Source organism: Camelus bactrianus, chromosome 11 (assembly GCF_048773025.1).
Source record: "Camelus bactrianus isolate YW-2024 breed Bactrian camel chromosome 11, ASM4877302v1, whole genome shotgun sequence".
Classification (NCBI taxonomy): domain Eukaryota; kingdom Metazoa; phylum Chordata; class Mammalia; order Artiodactyla; family Camelidae; genus Camelus; species Camelus bactrianus.
The window spans coordinates 48,515,272-48,531,396 of record NC_133549.1 but is presented as its reverse complement, the minus strand read 5'-3'; the positions used below and the strand labels follow the sequence as shown (position 1 = coordinate 48,531,396).

At 42.4% G+C, this 16,125-nt stretch overlaps 1 protein-coding gene and 1 long non-coding RNA gene across 2 annotated transcripts in view; one reads left to right on the top strand and one right to left on the bottom strand.

Annotated features, from left to right (window-relative positions):
• Nucleotides 1-16,125, top strand: part of PCGF5 (polycomb group ring finger 5) — a 284,658-nt gene that overhangs the window by 16,201 nt on the left and 252,332 nt on the right. Inside the window, exon 2 of the mRNA XM_074373970.1 lies at nt 9,704-9,832. The gene's annotated coding sequence lies outside the window, so the exon portion shown is untranslated. The remainder of the gene's footprint in view (nt 1-9,703; nt 9,833-16,125) is intronic.
• Nucleotides 1-16,125, bottom strand: part of LOC123613134 (uncharacterized) — a 41,451-nt gene that overhangs the window by 7,873 nt on the left and 17,453 nt on the right. The window contains exon 2 of the long non-coding RNA XR_006720491.2: nt 10,234-10,393. This is a non-coding gene — a long non-coding RNA (uncharacterized LOC123613134). The remainder of the gene's footprint in view (nt 1-10,233; nt 10,394-16,125) is intronic.

Below are 16,125 nucleotides of genomic sequence, written 5' to 3'. Positions count from 1 at the left end.
GAGCCGCCAGCACAGGGTGAACCTGCTCAGTAATGTGAACTAGAGGACCCAGAAGAAGAAAACTGTGCAAATGCTCAGCAGAAATTTTACTATTCCCGATTATCAAAACTTAAAGGAATTTCCCCCTTGGGCTCCTGATAGAAATACTGTGTGAAACAGTGAATCACACTCTCAGTATTCCTACAATAAATACAACGATGAGTTAATAATGACTTTCCTAGGACTGTTTCTTAGGACATCCTGCACAGAGTGGATTGATAACATGACATGAAAGTACAGTTCACTGAGGACAGCTTTAAAGTCGGGGAAGTGATGTCAGTCTTGTGTGTGGCTCTTTGCTAACCTGGCTTAGTCAGAGTGACTCCTCCAAGGGGAACAAGCTGCAGATGGTGCCTCTAGGTGATGGAGTGGTTTGGGGGCGTAAACCAGTTACAGTTCTTTTGCTATGGGAAGCTGATCTATGTCTTACATTCTCTGGTAATTAGATGGATGAATCACTGTCTATTAAAGCCATTTGTACTGTTTTCCCATAAAACAATGTCATACGCAAAGAAGAGAATGGTTATCTTTGTCTTCTTTAGGAGGAGAGTGGGCCATGAGAACTGGGCTTCCTTTCTAGGTTTCCTAGAAGGGAGCCCTCCTGATTTAAAGGAGCCCGCGTGCCTGCAATCCATCAGAAACACGAGATTTCTTGTTGTTTTGTAATCTAATGAATTTCAGCACTGTGTGGCCAGCACTGTGGTGTTAAAAGGCAGTCAGGCAGCCCCTGCTTGATGGCAGAAGTGTTTCTAAACACATGTGAGTTGAATGTATAATTGCACCCTAGAAGTATAACTAATAAAGGTTTTCTGTCTCTGTTGAGATGGAAAAGTCGATAAAATCCCTAGTAACCCTTCACCGTCTAGAAATGATCTTGGAAGCTAGGTGTCTAGCATTTTGTATGTCCAACCAACTCTTTTTATTTATACGGCCATTATCCAGTTTTTAAATGTATGAACAAGTTCATCTCTAGTAGGCATAGATTTTAATGTATTTCTTTTGTTTCTTGATTTGTATTTCCATTCCATTTCTTCCATAGAATTTCATTCGAATGTAACATATTTTTATATTGGACAGTCTTTTATTGATGTTTATCTTGAACAAATACTCTATTGTAAATCAAAATTAATTCTTTTTATTCTTGTCATTATGAAGTTTACTGTTAAAATTTTCATCTGGATTCAGTTAACATCACAATAGATATTAATACATGATTGATCAAAACAACATAACTATATTATAGATTATAACACTTACTCAACATAAGAAATAAAATTGTACCAAATAGTTTCCTCTTAAGATAGATGGGACTGGTGTTTTCAGTTAGTTCACATATTCATGGGTGAATATTACTTAGTGCTAGAATGATACAGGATTCAGTATCAATTCTATTTCTTATTTTTGTTTTTTTATAGCATAAGCATTAATCAACCTGGTTCACATAACTAGATGGGAATGGAAAAAATTTTGTTTTCTCAATTCAACTCAATTTAATTCTAAGTTATATTCTTATATTTATTTATATGTATTCTTAGATTCTAAGTTCTTATATTTCTTATAATTGTCTAAGAATTATATAACATAATTAATAACATAATTAATGTAATTATTATATAATTAATATATAATATGTTACATATTCATATGCATATGATTCTTGTATATTTTTTCTCCTAAGTTATATTTAGAAAATCGCACAGTGATCCATGTAAAATACTTTTTAGTGATCTTTGAAAAAATGACTTGGCCCTCGTTTAATTTTGCTGAAAGCAAAGCATTAGACATCATAATACTTAGAAAATGATTTTTGAAATCCTATCATTAAAGTAATTTACTTTCTCAAAACTATTAGTTTCATTTGCCCTTTTTTTTCAAGCCCTAGACTTCTATACCTGTTGTGAAATTCAGGATGGATGAGTGGCATGTACAGCAGAGCAGCACAGTTGTGATGGGGAGTAGGGAAAGGAGGACAGCACGTCACCTCTGCAGGTCAACAGTCGTGGAAATGAGGCTCTGGAAAAAGACTCCCTTAAAACTCTCTCTTTATACCGTCATACCCTTAGAAAGATACTTACTAAACATAAGAAATAAAATGTGCATCTCAGTTTGAGGGCTATGTTCTAGTAAAGAAGGAAAGATTTTATAAAAATATATGAACTGTGATGTTTTCTGGTACTAAAAAGTGCTATAAAGAAGCTGCAAATGGTAACATCCTGGAGGGAGACTGCTATGTGAGCTAAGAGGATGGAAGAGCCCCTGTGATGGGTGCCATTGGACTTGAGGCCAAGGATGAGCCAGGCAGCTTGCAGAGCTGGGAAATTCATTCTAACCTGGAGGAACAGCAAGTACAGAGGCCCCGCTGAGAGTAAGCTTGGCGTGTTTGAGTATCAAGAAGAAGGCCAGTGTGGCCAGAGAACCGGGGGCCGCAGAGGAGTGATGGGAGGGGCCAGAGAAGTGGGCGGGCCTGGATTGTGTGGGGCCCTGAGGGACTGAGTATTATTTTCAGTGCAATCCAAAGCCATTTGAAGTTTTAACCAGGACAGTGACAGGAGCTGAGTTGTGCTTTAGAAAGATCATTCTGGATGCTGGGAGACGGGGTGGTGGATGACAGGGAAGTACTACTAAAGCCAGCAAGCAGCAATGCCATAGACTAATGCAGTTGTCCCTGAGGGCAGGGACAGTAGCTCAGGACAGGGGAGGAACAGTGGAGCTGAAGGAGGGGTGGAACTGGGGGGATAATTTGTAGAAAACGCCTATAGGAATGACTGAAGGATTGGCTATAGAGTGTAAAGAAAGGAAAAGAAAGAATCTCCCTGTAGGGTAAATTCTAGAAGTGGGGTTGCTTAACTATGTCCATGACATATTTCAACTTCAGAAAATTTGAACCCAGAAGTACTGAGCAGCTCTTTGGTTCATGGCATTAAGTGACCAAGAACTCCAGTCTGAAAATCTACCTGGATAAGCAATGATAGGGACCCCACTCATGGATCGTTGCTCCAAACCTCTATACATGTACCAGGCTGTGAAAATAAAATCCCTCAAAATGAAGCCTATTTTCACAAGGGAATTCTTATTGCCACAGTTCTGGTTAGTCCAAAGTATATGCCTATCAAGTTGTAAGTGAATTTTCTTTAACTTCTACCCATAAAGATTTGTGATGCTAAAATGTTTCCGAACTATCCATAATTTAAAAAAACAAATTTTGATTAACCTAGCAAGAGAAATGATCTAATCTCTCTCGCTATAGAGAATAGCACAAAAGTCTTGTTCTACAAAGAGGCAGTCAAAGCACACAGCCAAAATGTAGGGGAAAAAGTATTACAGAGGTGTGTCAGGCAGATAATTAATAAAATTCTACATTATCATGCTTGATTTTGTGATGATCATGGTATTTGTCAGTCTTTTAAAATCTGCAATTCATCGTGATTTCTCAGCCTAAATGAGTATTTATTTTCATATTAAATTTGTATTTTGATTTCGTATTCTTTGTGTTGAAGAGGGCTCTGCAAATTGTTTCAGCTTTAGGCTCACAGAACCTGGACCTGCCCCTGGCTAGTGACATCATTTATAGGGTAGGGGAGGCTTGGCAGGGAGAGAAGACTGTTGTTGTTTGGGGGGATGTGGTGTGTTGGGGGTTATCAACACTTCTGTGGGGTTTTTTTAGTTTTTTTTTTTTAAGGAAGTGCAGCTAGATTAAGTAAGAAATGACTGTTAGACATCCAAGTGAAATCTAGGCAGGTGGATAAATAAGTCTGGGACTCACGAGTTCTGGGTTGGAGACGTAAGTCTGAGTGTAACCCACGCATGGTTGGTGTTTGAAGCCCAAGATCTGTAAAATTACCCAGGGAAGGAGTTGATAGAGAAGGAAGAGAAGTGGGTTCCTGAAAGGGTTCTGAGCTCATTAACATTGGAAATTTATTTGTTTGTTTATGTTTTTTATTTGCACCAGGCAGGCATTCTGGCTGATTTTATTTTAATTAGTTAATTAATTTTTCTTGAAGTATGGTCGGTTTACAGTGTTGTGTTAGTTTCTGGTGTACAGCATAGTGATTCAGATATATATATATTCCTTTTCATATTCTTTTTCATTATAGGCCATTACAAGGTATTAGATGTAGTTCCTGGTGCTATACAGTAGGACCTTGTTTATCTACTTTATACACAGTAGTTTGTATCTGCAAATCCCGAACTCCCAGTTTATCCCTCCCCACCCTCCTTACCCCTGGTAACCATAGGTTTGTTTTCTATGTCTGTGAGTCTCTTTCTGTTTTGTAAATAAGTTCATTTGTATCAATTTTTTAGATTCCACATGTAAGTGATATCATATAGTATTTGTTTTTGACTTGCTTCACTTAGTGTGACGATCTCCAGGTCCATCTGTGTTGCTGTAAATGGCAGAGCCTCAGCAGCAGCAGCCAGTGACATGGAGGGAGCCAGGAAAGCGGGTGTCCCAGGGGCCCGGGGGAAAGGACTCCATGGAAGAGGGGAGTCAGTCAGGCCAAACTCTGCTGCGAGGCCGAGAAAGACGAAGACAGAGCTGGCCAAGGGCCTTGGCTATCAGTGACTCTGACAAGAGCCATTTCCTTAGAGTGGTGGGTGAAGCACAGCTGGGTTTGAGAAGCGTTTGGGAGAGTGTGGCTGGTGAGGAAGCAGTGACAGCACATGTAGACATCCCTCTTGAAGAGGACGGCTGTGACAGGGAGCAGAAAAAGGCAGCAGTAGCTGGAGGAGGGTGTGGGCACAAGGGAGTGTGTTTGGATTTTTTTTAATGTGTGATATCCACACACAAAAATGCATATTGATGAGTGGATGTGAGTGAGCCAATAGAGAGGAAAATTGATGATGCAGGAAAGAATGGGGATGATTGTAGAGGAATCTGGGGTCCAAATGGAAGCATTTCCCTTAAGAGCAAGGAAAGAGGGATGGTAGAGAATGGGGTCACCAGTGCAGGCAGGCAGGTGGGTTTGGTGTTGGGAGCATGAGGTAGTCCTCATCTGATTCCATCTATCATCTGTATACAGCATGCAGCGAGTTTAGAATCAGGAAATGACTGTTCTGTTTTTTAAAATTATTTTTATGTTTATAGCAGCTTTTTTTCAAGGTTTTTTTTTAAATTGAAGTATAGGTTTACAATTTACAGGTTGTGTTAATTTCTGATGTACAGCATAGTGATTCATTTATACACATACATATATACATATATATTATTTTTCATATTTTTTCATTATAGGTTATTAAAAGGTATTGAATATAGTTCCGTGTGCTATATAGTAGGACCTTGTTATTTATCTATTTTATATGTAGTTGTTTAATAGCAGCTTTATTTTAAATGACTAAGAACTGGAAGAAAAAAAAAATAACAGCACCAAATCTGCATCAACTGCAGAATGAGTAAACAATGTTGTTGTCCAGCATGACTATTCTGACTATTGGAGAGGAGGGACAAGAGAAAGAGTATTGCAGTTTTGAGGTGAGAAAAGAAATGTAAATAGTTCTCTAGTAGAAAAGTAACAGAACTTTGCCATTTGTATATTTTTCTACCAAATTGTAAAACTCTTTGAGGGAAGCCCCAGGTGTTACCCATTTTCAGAAGTCCCATAGAACCCACATGGTGTCTCGCACAAGGCAGGCCCCTGATGAACTCTTGTTGGGTGGGTGGGTGGCTGGATGAAGGAGAGGAGCCGTGGAGAAATCCAAAGGGAGAAGTGAGTGTCATCAGAAGAGGTAAAAAACTTCATCAAATGGGCGGGGGGGCAGGGGATTTGGAAGATCAGAAGACTAGACCTGGGTGTGGCGGGAGGAAAGCTGCAAGTGTAGCTTCTTCTGGGAAGACTTCTCCCGATTTGAGCAGAGACAGGCAGGTTTGAGACGATGGGGAGATACATTTGTACATGTTCATAAGACAGGCCCAAGTGTGTTATGCCTTAAAGATTGTGCTAAGGAGTTTGGATTCCAACTGAAATTAGCATGTATGTGGTGCCCAGGCTGAGACTTTGATTTGAAACTTTGGCTATAACCTGGAAAAACTAAAATTTTAAAGCCGCAAGTAGTTTTATGTTACTCAAAATGTACAGACTTCCGTTTTGGGGGAAACCATCTGAATGAGTCTTTATACTACAAAAATGTAAAATAAATGTGGCTTTTTCAAATGAATATGTTATTAAATCCAGAGGCTAAGCTCCTCTGTAAGATAAGGGAACAGGTTCCAACTGATGGTGCAGAAAGACTTGCATCTGTGCAGATGTGTTTCCCTTAGAAAAATGTTTTCTTACACCCGCTGGCCGATGAATGTATTCTGCTTGGAGGAGTGTGTTCTTGTTCAGTCGATGTTCATAGGAGGCCAGAAGGCAAAATGGTGGGGATGGTGAATTGAAAATGACTTCACCTTACCAAGGGGACTGGTTTGGATTTGGCAGGATTCAACCTGGACTGAACTTCTGATATCCTGCCCTAATGAAGACTGATTAGCCCAGAAAGTACCATGGAACACTGTTGTGTTATGACGTGGTTGCCAGGAAGTACCCCTGCAGAGGGGGGCGGTGTTTTCTCTCTAAAGGAGTGAACATCACTGTTGTCCATCACACTGGGAAGTAGACCCTAGAATAGGATATAAAGATTGAGAAGGTTGACCTCAGACTGGAGTAGAGGAGAAATGCCTTTCTTTTGCTGGGCCTCAGGTGATGGACCTGGCCATGCTCTGAGTCCTTCCAGGGATGGGTATGGGTGACTTCTTTGTAAGCAGGTCAACATTTAAGCAACTGTTGAGTCAGTATGTCAGCCTGTAGATTCAGAGAAACCATATCTTATACAGCTCTAAGTTCTCTTCCTGTGCTTCCCTGAACTTTGAGTCAAGTTCAATCTAAGTTCAAAACAAATTTCTTCTATATAGCACAGGCAACGTTATTCAATATCTTGTAGTAACCTATAATGAAAAAGAATATGAAAAGGAATATATGTATATGTATGACTGAAGCATTATGCTGTACACCAGAAATTGACACATTGTAACTAAGTATCCTTCAGTATATTAAAAAACAAAAACAAAAAACTAAGCCCGAAAGAAGAACCCACTGGGACATGTTTGGGTGCCAGTGAGAAAAGACTGTGCAGAGCCCCTCCCACAGGCCAGTATGGTAGAGGCATTAAACAAACCGCCATGCACCACAGAGCAGTGGTCCCCCAAGACCATGGGCAGCAGTGGTGGTGGCATGGTGGCTTTGCAAGGAAATACTGTTATCAGACGTGAGACATTAGACACCCCATAAGGGATTCTCCGAAATAACTGGGAGAAACTCTACAGGACCAAATGTGGCCAAAGTCACAGTTGAGCAATTTAATAAAAATTGTTGGAACTCAAATAGGTCATGATAAAGCAATCCCTTATCCCCCTTCCAAATTTGGAATGGATATTTAGGCACAGGGGTCTACACATATGAAATTATCAGCCTTATTATCACTATCACTGGCTTGGACATTGCATACAAACATGGCAAATGACCAGGCAGCAGACACACCAGCTCTGCTAGGGCAGTGTTCCTTGGGGAAAACACTGAGACAGAAACAGTAAAACATGTGTGAGTCCCACGGTGATCAGTGGAGCAAGACATCAGATTCCAGGAAATGGACCCCGACTCTTGGGCTGTGAAGTTTTAAAGCTATGTTATTAAAGAAACACCAGGCCCTACCCTGGAGTAATTAGTGGTCAGAGTACAACACAAGGTTGTAGCGTGGTAGAACCTTGGCTCCAGCCCTCTCCTACTGAATCAGGGTTTGGGGTGGGGGATCACTGGTCCCTCCCCTTGTATAATTGGAGTGGGGGTGTCCAAGCCTTGCCTCTGCAGATGTATACTCTGGCAACCTAGCAGCAAGGCTTATCCCAGTACTCATGACTGGGGAAGTACCACCTTTCTCTGGCCTGCTCAAAGAGCTGGATCCAAACCAAGAGATTAACTGGGCTTGGCCACCTTCAACCCTGAACTGTAACTTTCTTCCTTGGATCTTTGTAGTCATCTCCTTTTCTAGAAGGCTGATGGATATGAATCAGTCTTGGACAAGTTAAGGCATACCTTTCTGAGTCTCACCCAAACAAGCTTCCTACCCCTTCTTCCTTAGTCCCTCACTCTCCCAGAACCACAGGCTTTCTTGTGCAGGGGCAGGGTCTGCCTAAGTGAGTTTACTGATTGGAAGAGCAGAAAATGTGTGTCCTGAGGCAGTGTACTCTGAAAGAGAATACCCAGAAAAGGCTGGATTTCAGTCTTCTCCCAACTCATCAATTAGCTTAGTCATTCACCTACCCTTGGGGAGGGAAAGCGAAGAGCTGAGGAGCCTTCCCCTGATGCTTTTCCCTCCTGGGGAAGGAACACAAGTTCTGGGCATGGATGATGATGACGGTTCCAGAGCACCAAGAATATATTTAATGCCACTAAACCATACCCTTAAAAATGGTTAAAATGATAAATTTTAGTTATGTTTTACTATAACTATCAAACAAACAAACGAACTGAATCTAATCTTGTTTTGGGGTTTGTCTTGCTTTGTTTTGAGCAGTTAATATATTCACATGGTTTTAAGTTTAAAAAACAAAAATGGTACCTCTACCATCTGTCCTAGCCAATACATTTCCTTCTCCAGAGATTAATACTTCTACCAGCATTCTGGTATTCTTTCAGAGATATTTTATGTATACACAAGCAAATACTTAAAAAAAGATTTTTGACACAAATGGCATCAAATTTTACACACTGTTCTGCAATTTGCTTTTTTAGATTAATGAAATTTCCTGGGAAGTGTTCCCTGTCAGTGTATCAGAGTTCCAGCATTCATAGCTATCTATTTTGCCAATGCATGGATGGTCCACAGTTGTTTTAACCAATCCTCCATTATGGTAAAAATCTAGATGCTTCTACTCTCTTCTATTCCAAACACTGAATAGCCTCTAATATCGTTTCTCACATCCATCTACTCATAGGGGAGACTCCCAGACATGGAATTGTCTAGCCATGGTTTTAATAGTTTTCAACTTAGGCACACATAACTCTGACACTCTTGAGTGACACTGGAATGGAGTAAGACCTCTATTCTGACAAGCTAACCAGAAAAGTGGTGGTATGTATCCCATTCGTAAACCACTGCACCCACTTTTATACATGTACTAAAGTGGGAAAAAGCATCAAATGAACCCCGAGAAAATAATGTCCATTTTCAAAGAGCAGCTCTTTCTGTCAGAGGTCTGGTCAGTCTATAACATGTAACAACCTGACTGTACATGAGTTTTCTTTAAATAATTCCTCACATTTTTCCCAATGTAACTTCCTCATGTGTCTGTACATATGATCTGTTTGGTTCTGTAACAATTCAAGCACCCATCAGGTTAGCCTGAGAAGGTGATATTACCAGCTATGATAGATAAGGAAACAAAATAGCGGAGGCCAAGAGAAGTTGTAACTTGTTCGATGTCACCAGGCAAATTAGTGGAAGAGTCTGGATTAAGATCCAGGTCAATAATCTAATTTTGTGCTCTTTCTCATAATCTATATTGTCCTATCTCTTCAGTTCTCAAAAATAAATGAACTGTTTCATAACCTACTGGGCACAGGAGAGATCTCAGTTTATGGACATCCAGTGACTGCCTCACTGTTTATAACTTTGCCCTGTTGCTTCTCAGATGCTGAAGATGAACAGAGACGATGTCTTAGGGATAAAAGATATCCTCAAACAAGGGAGACCCAGAAGGGCCTCTGTCTTCCAAGCTTGCCTACAGTCTTGTGTGGCTCACAGGCCAAGATGGGAACAGGTAAGTCTGAGCTTTGGCTGATACTGCTACCCAGAAGGAACAGGAAGGGAATGAATTTCAAACACAGGGAACACTTTTCACATTGTGTACACCAAAATGCTCTGAACTATTTAAAACCCTTCTCATGCACAGCAACTCAGGGTGGCACAGAAAAGAACAAAGCATTGCATACTGAGAAGCCATTCTGGGGCCACCAGACAATAGGCATTGGTACTGATGGGAGTAACTTGGGGTGTGTATATACAGTCCACTAGAAATTCACATGGTCTAAACTTTAAGCCATTGTAGAGAGAGTAACCAAGAATTCTTCAGAGTTAGTATTTCTAATCTTGGTCTATGAAAGAGTCTGAGTGCAGTCCTCAGATCTCACTGGAGTAACACAAGAAAGGTTTGTGTCTCACCTGTGTCACAATGAGGTAGTGGTTGTATGGGAGAACGGGAAGGGGGACCACACTCCCTGCAATCAGCGAAGTCCTGTCCACCACCTCCACCACATTCCATTGGCCGGGGCTCAGTGAGTGGTTCTCATGGCTCTGGAGGCTGGGACGTGAGCTTTCCACTCTGCTCAGGAGGAAAAAGAAGGGTTTGGGTGAACACACAGCCATCTCTCTGCTCCATCAACATAAACAGGCTCAGAACATAAATGGTGAAGGATGCAGATGAGAACTGGGACAGTGAAAGAAAAAAAAGACCTGATCAGGATTGGCTAGAGAAATTTGTCCATAGACAAATCTTTGATAAAAAGGATGGGGAAATGGATTCCAGAACTAGGCTGTCTCTTACTGATGGCTTTGGGGCTGTGTAATGAACTGCACATAATTCTCATTTCATATTTAGAGTCAATGATTCTCAGTTTGCCATTTTTGCTGTCTTTATAAAGTCATGGGATAAATAACCCTAGGGGATATTTCTAATGAGGTGGCTGGGCAGGGAGAGTCTTACTTACAACTGAAGTCAAGATTCTTGGTCCAGGGCACTGAGCAGGAAGGGTTCACCTTCAGGATGGCCACCCTGGGCAGACTTATTCCTGTCTGGAGTGCTACCCACTTCACTCATATCCTGGAGAAACTTGTAAGTGAGTGAGTATCAACCACAGGGTCCCTGGCAGGGCTATTTTAAAACCACACACCAAAACAAATCGCAGGGAAGTTAAAAAACAAACAACCATAACCAAAGCATCTCAGCTATTTTAAAAAGAGCTGGAGCTTCATGACTTGAAACCCAAATTCCTGTGAGCTTGGCAACCACTCTGCTCTGAAACGCACATCCCTTTGCCAGGGGGATGTTTAAAAACACAGCTAAGCTCTAGTCTCTGAAGTATAAGCCTTCTCTAACCTTAGAAATGTGAGTGTCTATGCGAGAGGGCCCATGAGGGTGGGCTTATGAGACTATGTCTGTGTTAGAGTGTGTGTCTGGGTTGTTGTGTGTATTAGTTACTCCGTGTCTGTGCACGTGTGTGTTTGCTTGTTTGTGAAATTCAGGGCAAGACAGAAGAAGGCAACTCAAGTGGATCCACGTTTTACCTTACATCATATGAAACTCTAGTTAATTGGCTGATGAGAAATAAAAACCCACAGGTAACTGACATTAGGGTCGTTAAGAACTTCCCAGAAGCCCTAACCCGTGCTGGCTCTGTAATCACAAGCACTCGCAAAGTTCTGCCTCACTGAGGAAAAAGCAGAGTGCACCTGCCAGCTGATGTCTGCCTGAAGGAAGAAAGACGGGGCTTCAGCTCCAGGCAGAAGAGCGCCAGCCCCTGCTCTCTGCTTGGCTGTTGCGCTCAGCTGCACTGTGTGTGGGTCTGCCTGTCAGCCTGTGCTGTGTCCCACAGCACTCCTCCAGATCTTACTGTCTGCTGTGTGTTCCCAAAGACCTGTTGCCCCTACCCATGTGCACCTAGGAAGACTCTGGTTGCTATAACAACAGATCCCATCCCCCACAGTTTTCTCTGGCTGTGCACAAGGCCGCCTGTCAATCTGTGCTGACTTTGCCTAGCCCTCAGCCTGGCCCACTCCAGACCTGCCCTGCCTGTTCTCACCCAGATGCCAGCACCAAGCATTAGTGTTTCCCAAGAGTGGAGAGAGGAAAATAGAGACTCAGTAAATGAGTAAATAAAAGCAGAGCTTCTGTAAGTCCTTCTCATCGTGGCATGTCTGCGTTTCCTTCACTGCTGCTTTATCTAGGCTCTTGTAGGCTTGGAGCAAGACCAGGAAGTCGGCTCTCAGTTGGTTTGCTGGGATGTTTTCTCAATAATCTTGTTGAAGGGCAGATGAATTCAGGATATTTTCAGATCTAGCAACAGAAACACACTGCCTTTACAGCAAAGATACCTTTTGGCGGAGTTGTCTTTTCATTTGTAGGGCTTTTCTCAGAGTCCAAATTGGGGGAAGAGAGTGGGTGAGGTGTTGCTCTGTGATCTTGCTGCAAACTGGAAGGAATCAGGTTTGCACACTGAAATCTTAAGGGTGATGATTTTTGTATTGTGATTGGAGTCACATGTGCAGTCATCCTCATAGCCAGAAGAGCCACGTGACTAATGTGAGCTCTGAAGGCACTAACAGAACTGCCTCTTCTAATGCAGAAGCGGCAGCTCAGGGCGCTGCAGGCTGCATAAGCAATTGCCCAGACAGTTGTACAGCCTGGCGTGAGCATTAATCCTCTGGGTGGATTCAGGCTCGTTCCTTCTCTACCAATCTTGGTTGCTAAGAGCAGGTGACCTCACAAACTATTTTAGCAACTTGTACTGCTGGGAATCATTCTCTTGGGAACTTCAGAAGCTGGCAAAATAAACCTTTGTACTCACTCTGTTTGTATTCTGACAACACTACCTGAAAACCTCTCCTTTGAGAAGGAAAGGCTTATCCCAAGCAAAGGCAACTGATGGAATAGATTCCCCTTGTGTGGCTTTGAAGGTGTTAATGGAATAATAATAATTGCTTACATGTTGATAAGCTTTACAGGTCCCAGAGTCCTCTCACAAGCTCCATTTCATTTGATCTTTGCAGTTACCATGTGAGGGAGGCAGGGTTGACCTTGACTGGCATCCCTCTCAGCAGCTCAGTGGGATTAAATGGCTTGCCAATGTCACAAGGTGAGTCATTGGCACAGATTGCAATGCAAACATTCTGACAAATAAGTTAGCTGGCTCTCTGTTCAGCCACTCCACTAAACTCCTAAAATTATCTTGTGGATTGAAAAAAAAAAATGTAGTGGCCGCTCATGCACAAGGCCCTGGAAAATTTACAGGCTGATGAAAGGGGTCCATTTTGGTGATGTAAGTGAATACCAAGCTGCCGGTTTTGAGCAGAAGCAGCCAATGTAAGTAAGCATGATTTATTCATATGTTCATCCATTTGAAAGACATCTGATGGCAGGAATTTGCTCCCAAATTTGCAGATTTTAGGATGTGCCAGCATCTGTACAAATGCATGTCATTCTCTGCAACCTTCACACCCAGAGGACGAGATAGTCCCCGAGCATGAAGACAGGACAGGAACTTAGTGATAATTTTGTGCCACCCATTCTACAGAGGAGGAAAGCAGGTCCAGAGAGCAGTGCCTCTACCAAGGCCACATTGTTAAGAAGTGTCAGAAGACAGAGAAGACCCCAGACCTTTAGACACCACAGTCACTTCAGAGTGATGCCTCTGAGCCCCTGATGGTTCCCAGCCAGTAAAGTACCACTAAATTATGCTCCGGGCAGTACTTAAGCAGATGAGTGCAGTAAGGCCTGTTAGCAGGATTTAGAGCAACAAAAGCTGGAATCAAAGGCCTGTGGCTTGTTTAAGGTTGTTCTGACAGTGGGTCTCTCCAGAGGGCAGGCTCCCTGGAAATCAACTTCAACTTGGCTTTGCCCTAGAGCCTGGGTATTGGAGTCTGGAGCCAGCATTGGCTGGTGCCTGGTGTGGTGTGATGGCGGGGACAGGGTTTGGCCCTGGGTTCCCTGAGCTTTCCACATGGCTTCATTTATCAGCCAGGGCACACTGTGAGTCCCAGAAAACCAAGCCAAAACAATTCTGACCAATGGTACAAGGGGTTATGGTATTTATTCAGGGGCTTTCTCAGAAGGCTTTCCAAATATTCATGGGGAGGTTTATTTTGAAACCTCAGTCCAAGACCAAACCACTTAGAGTTATGTCAGGCTCTTTGCTCAAAGTGTCCCTGAGCCGCTTTCAGCAAGCTTCCCAAAGAATCGCACAGACTCAGAACTTGGACTGGGTCTCTGAAAGATTGGTTTGAGACCAGAGTCAATAGGAAACTTTCCCATCCATCTCTGTACCAGGGTCTTAGTCAGATAAAATTGTGTTGGAGGCTGCTTCCATGGTGCAAGAGATGCTGTGTGCTGCTCTGACTCCCACCTCAGGACCAAAGCACGTACTCTCCTAGGAGCCAGGAGTGTTGTCTGCAGATGGCGTGGAGCTGAGTCCTTCCCCAAGGGATGACCTTTTAATAATTGCTCAAGGTGACAACCCCTTCCCTGGGAATAGCATGCATCTGATGACTGGTCATTGTTAGAGGTACCAAGGATTGGTCTCTTTGCTCAATTTGGGCCACATTTGCCGGACCACCCTAACTCCAGAGCTCCCTGAGGGATTGGCTGGGGCCTCTGTGCTACTGTCTCAAAGTACCGTTTCACCCTCTGCCCAGGCCTGCTTTCCTCACCTCTGCACAGTGGTGTTCCCCAGATCACTCCCGGTTAACCACCTGCATGGAAATCTTTGTCCCAGGTTATCACTCCCTTGCCCCTTGCCTTCTCTAGGACCAGAATCTTGACTCTTGTCAACCAATGGCCATCAACCTCTCCATATCAAAATGCCTAGAAGTCTTCTTTTATCAAGACAACCAAAGAAATCTGCATTAGTGTCCTTTCTGCTGCAACAATTTACAATGAACTTGGTGGGTCAGAAGCTGGAAACCAGTTTCACTGGGCCAACATTGGGTTGTTGGCAGGGCTGAGAAGCTTCCTATGGAAGCTCTAAGGGAGAATCTGTTACTTGCCTTTTTTTCTAGAGCTGAATTCTTTGCATTCCTTGATTTAAGGACCCTTCCTCCATTTCAAAGCCAGCCACAGAGCATCTTGCTGCAGTGGTCATGTTCCTTCTTATTCTGTGTCACATCCCCCTCTGCTTCCCTCTTATAAGGACACTTGTGATTGCATTTAGGGCCCAGCTGGACAATCCCAAAATAATCTCCCCATCAAGCGCCTAAAAGTGAAGTGAGTGAGACACAGAAAGACAAATATATGATGTTGCTTATATGTGGAATCTAAAAACAACAACAACAACAACAAAAAAACAAGCAAACAAACAAAAACTCACATAGAAAACAAACTGTGGTTACCAAGGGGAAAAGGGGGTAGATTTGGGATTAACAGTTACATATTACTACATATAAAATAGATAAACAACAAGGACCTACTGTATAGCACAGGGAACTATATTCAATACCTTGTAAAGGGCCATAATAGAAAAGAAGTTGAAGAAAGTACCTGTATGTATATATATATATATATGTATAACTGAATTGCTTTGCTATATACCTGAAACTAGCACTGTAAATCAACTACATTTCAAATAATAAAAATAAAAATAAAAATAAAAATAATAATAATAATAATAATAGCCTAATTTAATCCCATAGTAAAGTCTCTGTTGCAGACCCTGGGGATTAGGCCTGGATGTCTTTGCAGGATATTATTTAGTCTACATAGATCAGAGAGTAAACCCTGGGGGACACACAATTTCTGATTTTGATTTGTACTTTATGTTTACCTGGAAGTGAGGAAGCCTCCAGATCTTCTTTTTTGTGATCCATTTGCCATTGCCCCAAGTAGCTGGTCTCAACTGGGAAACCTACTTTTTGATTCAGGCCTTTATTATGAAACACCAGTGATTCTTACTTCTTACCTGCTGCTGCTGGAACTTGTTCTCTCTCCCCCTCTCTCTTGCATCCTTCCTACCCATCTAGCCCCACAGATTCCGAGTCTGCAGCCACCCCTGTGGCTGTATGGTCTATGCTGAAGTAATCTTCCTAGGCATGCCATGGCCTGGAGGTGGGAGCAATGGGGAAGGGAAGGAGGGAAACAGTGACTTAAGCCTAACCGGCAGATTCCAGTGTCACTTCCAGAAAGCGTCCTCTGTCAATAGCAACTTAGGATGAGACCCTATGACCCTTCAGATAGGGATCTGAAGAGCAATCTTCACATAGTCATTGATCAGAAATAAGGCTGATCTGAAGTTCTGTTGGTTCCAAGAAATTGTTTACAATCTCATTTCTTCCCCTGCCCCTAATTCT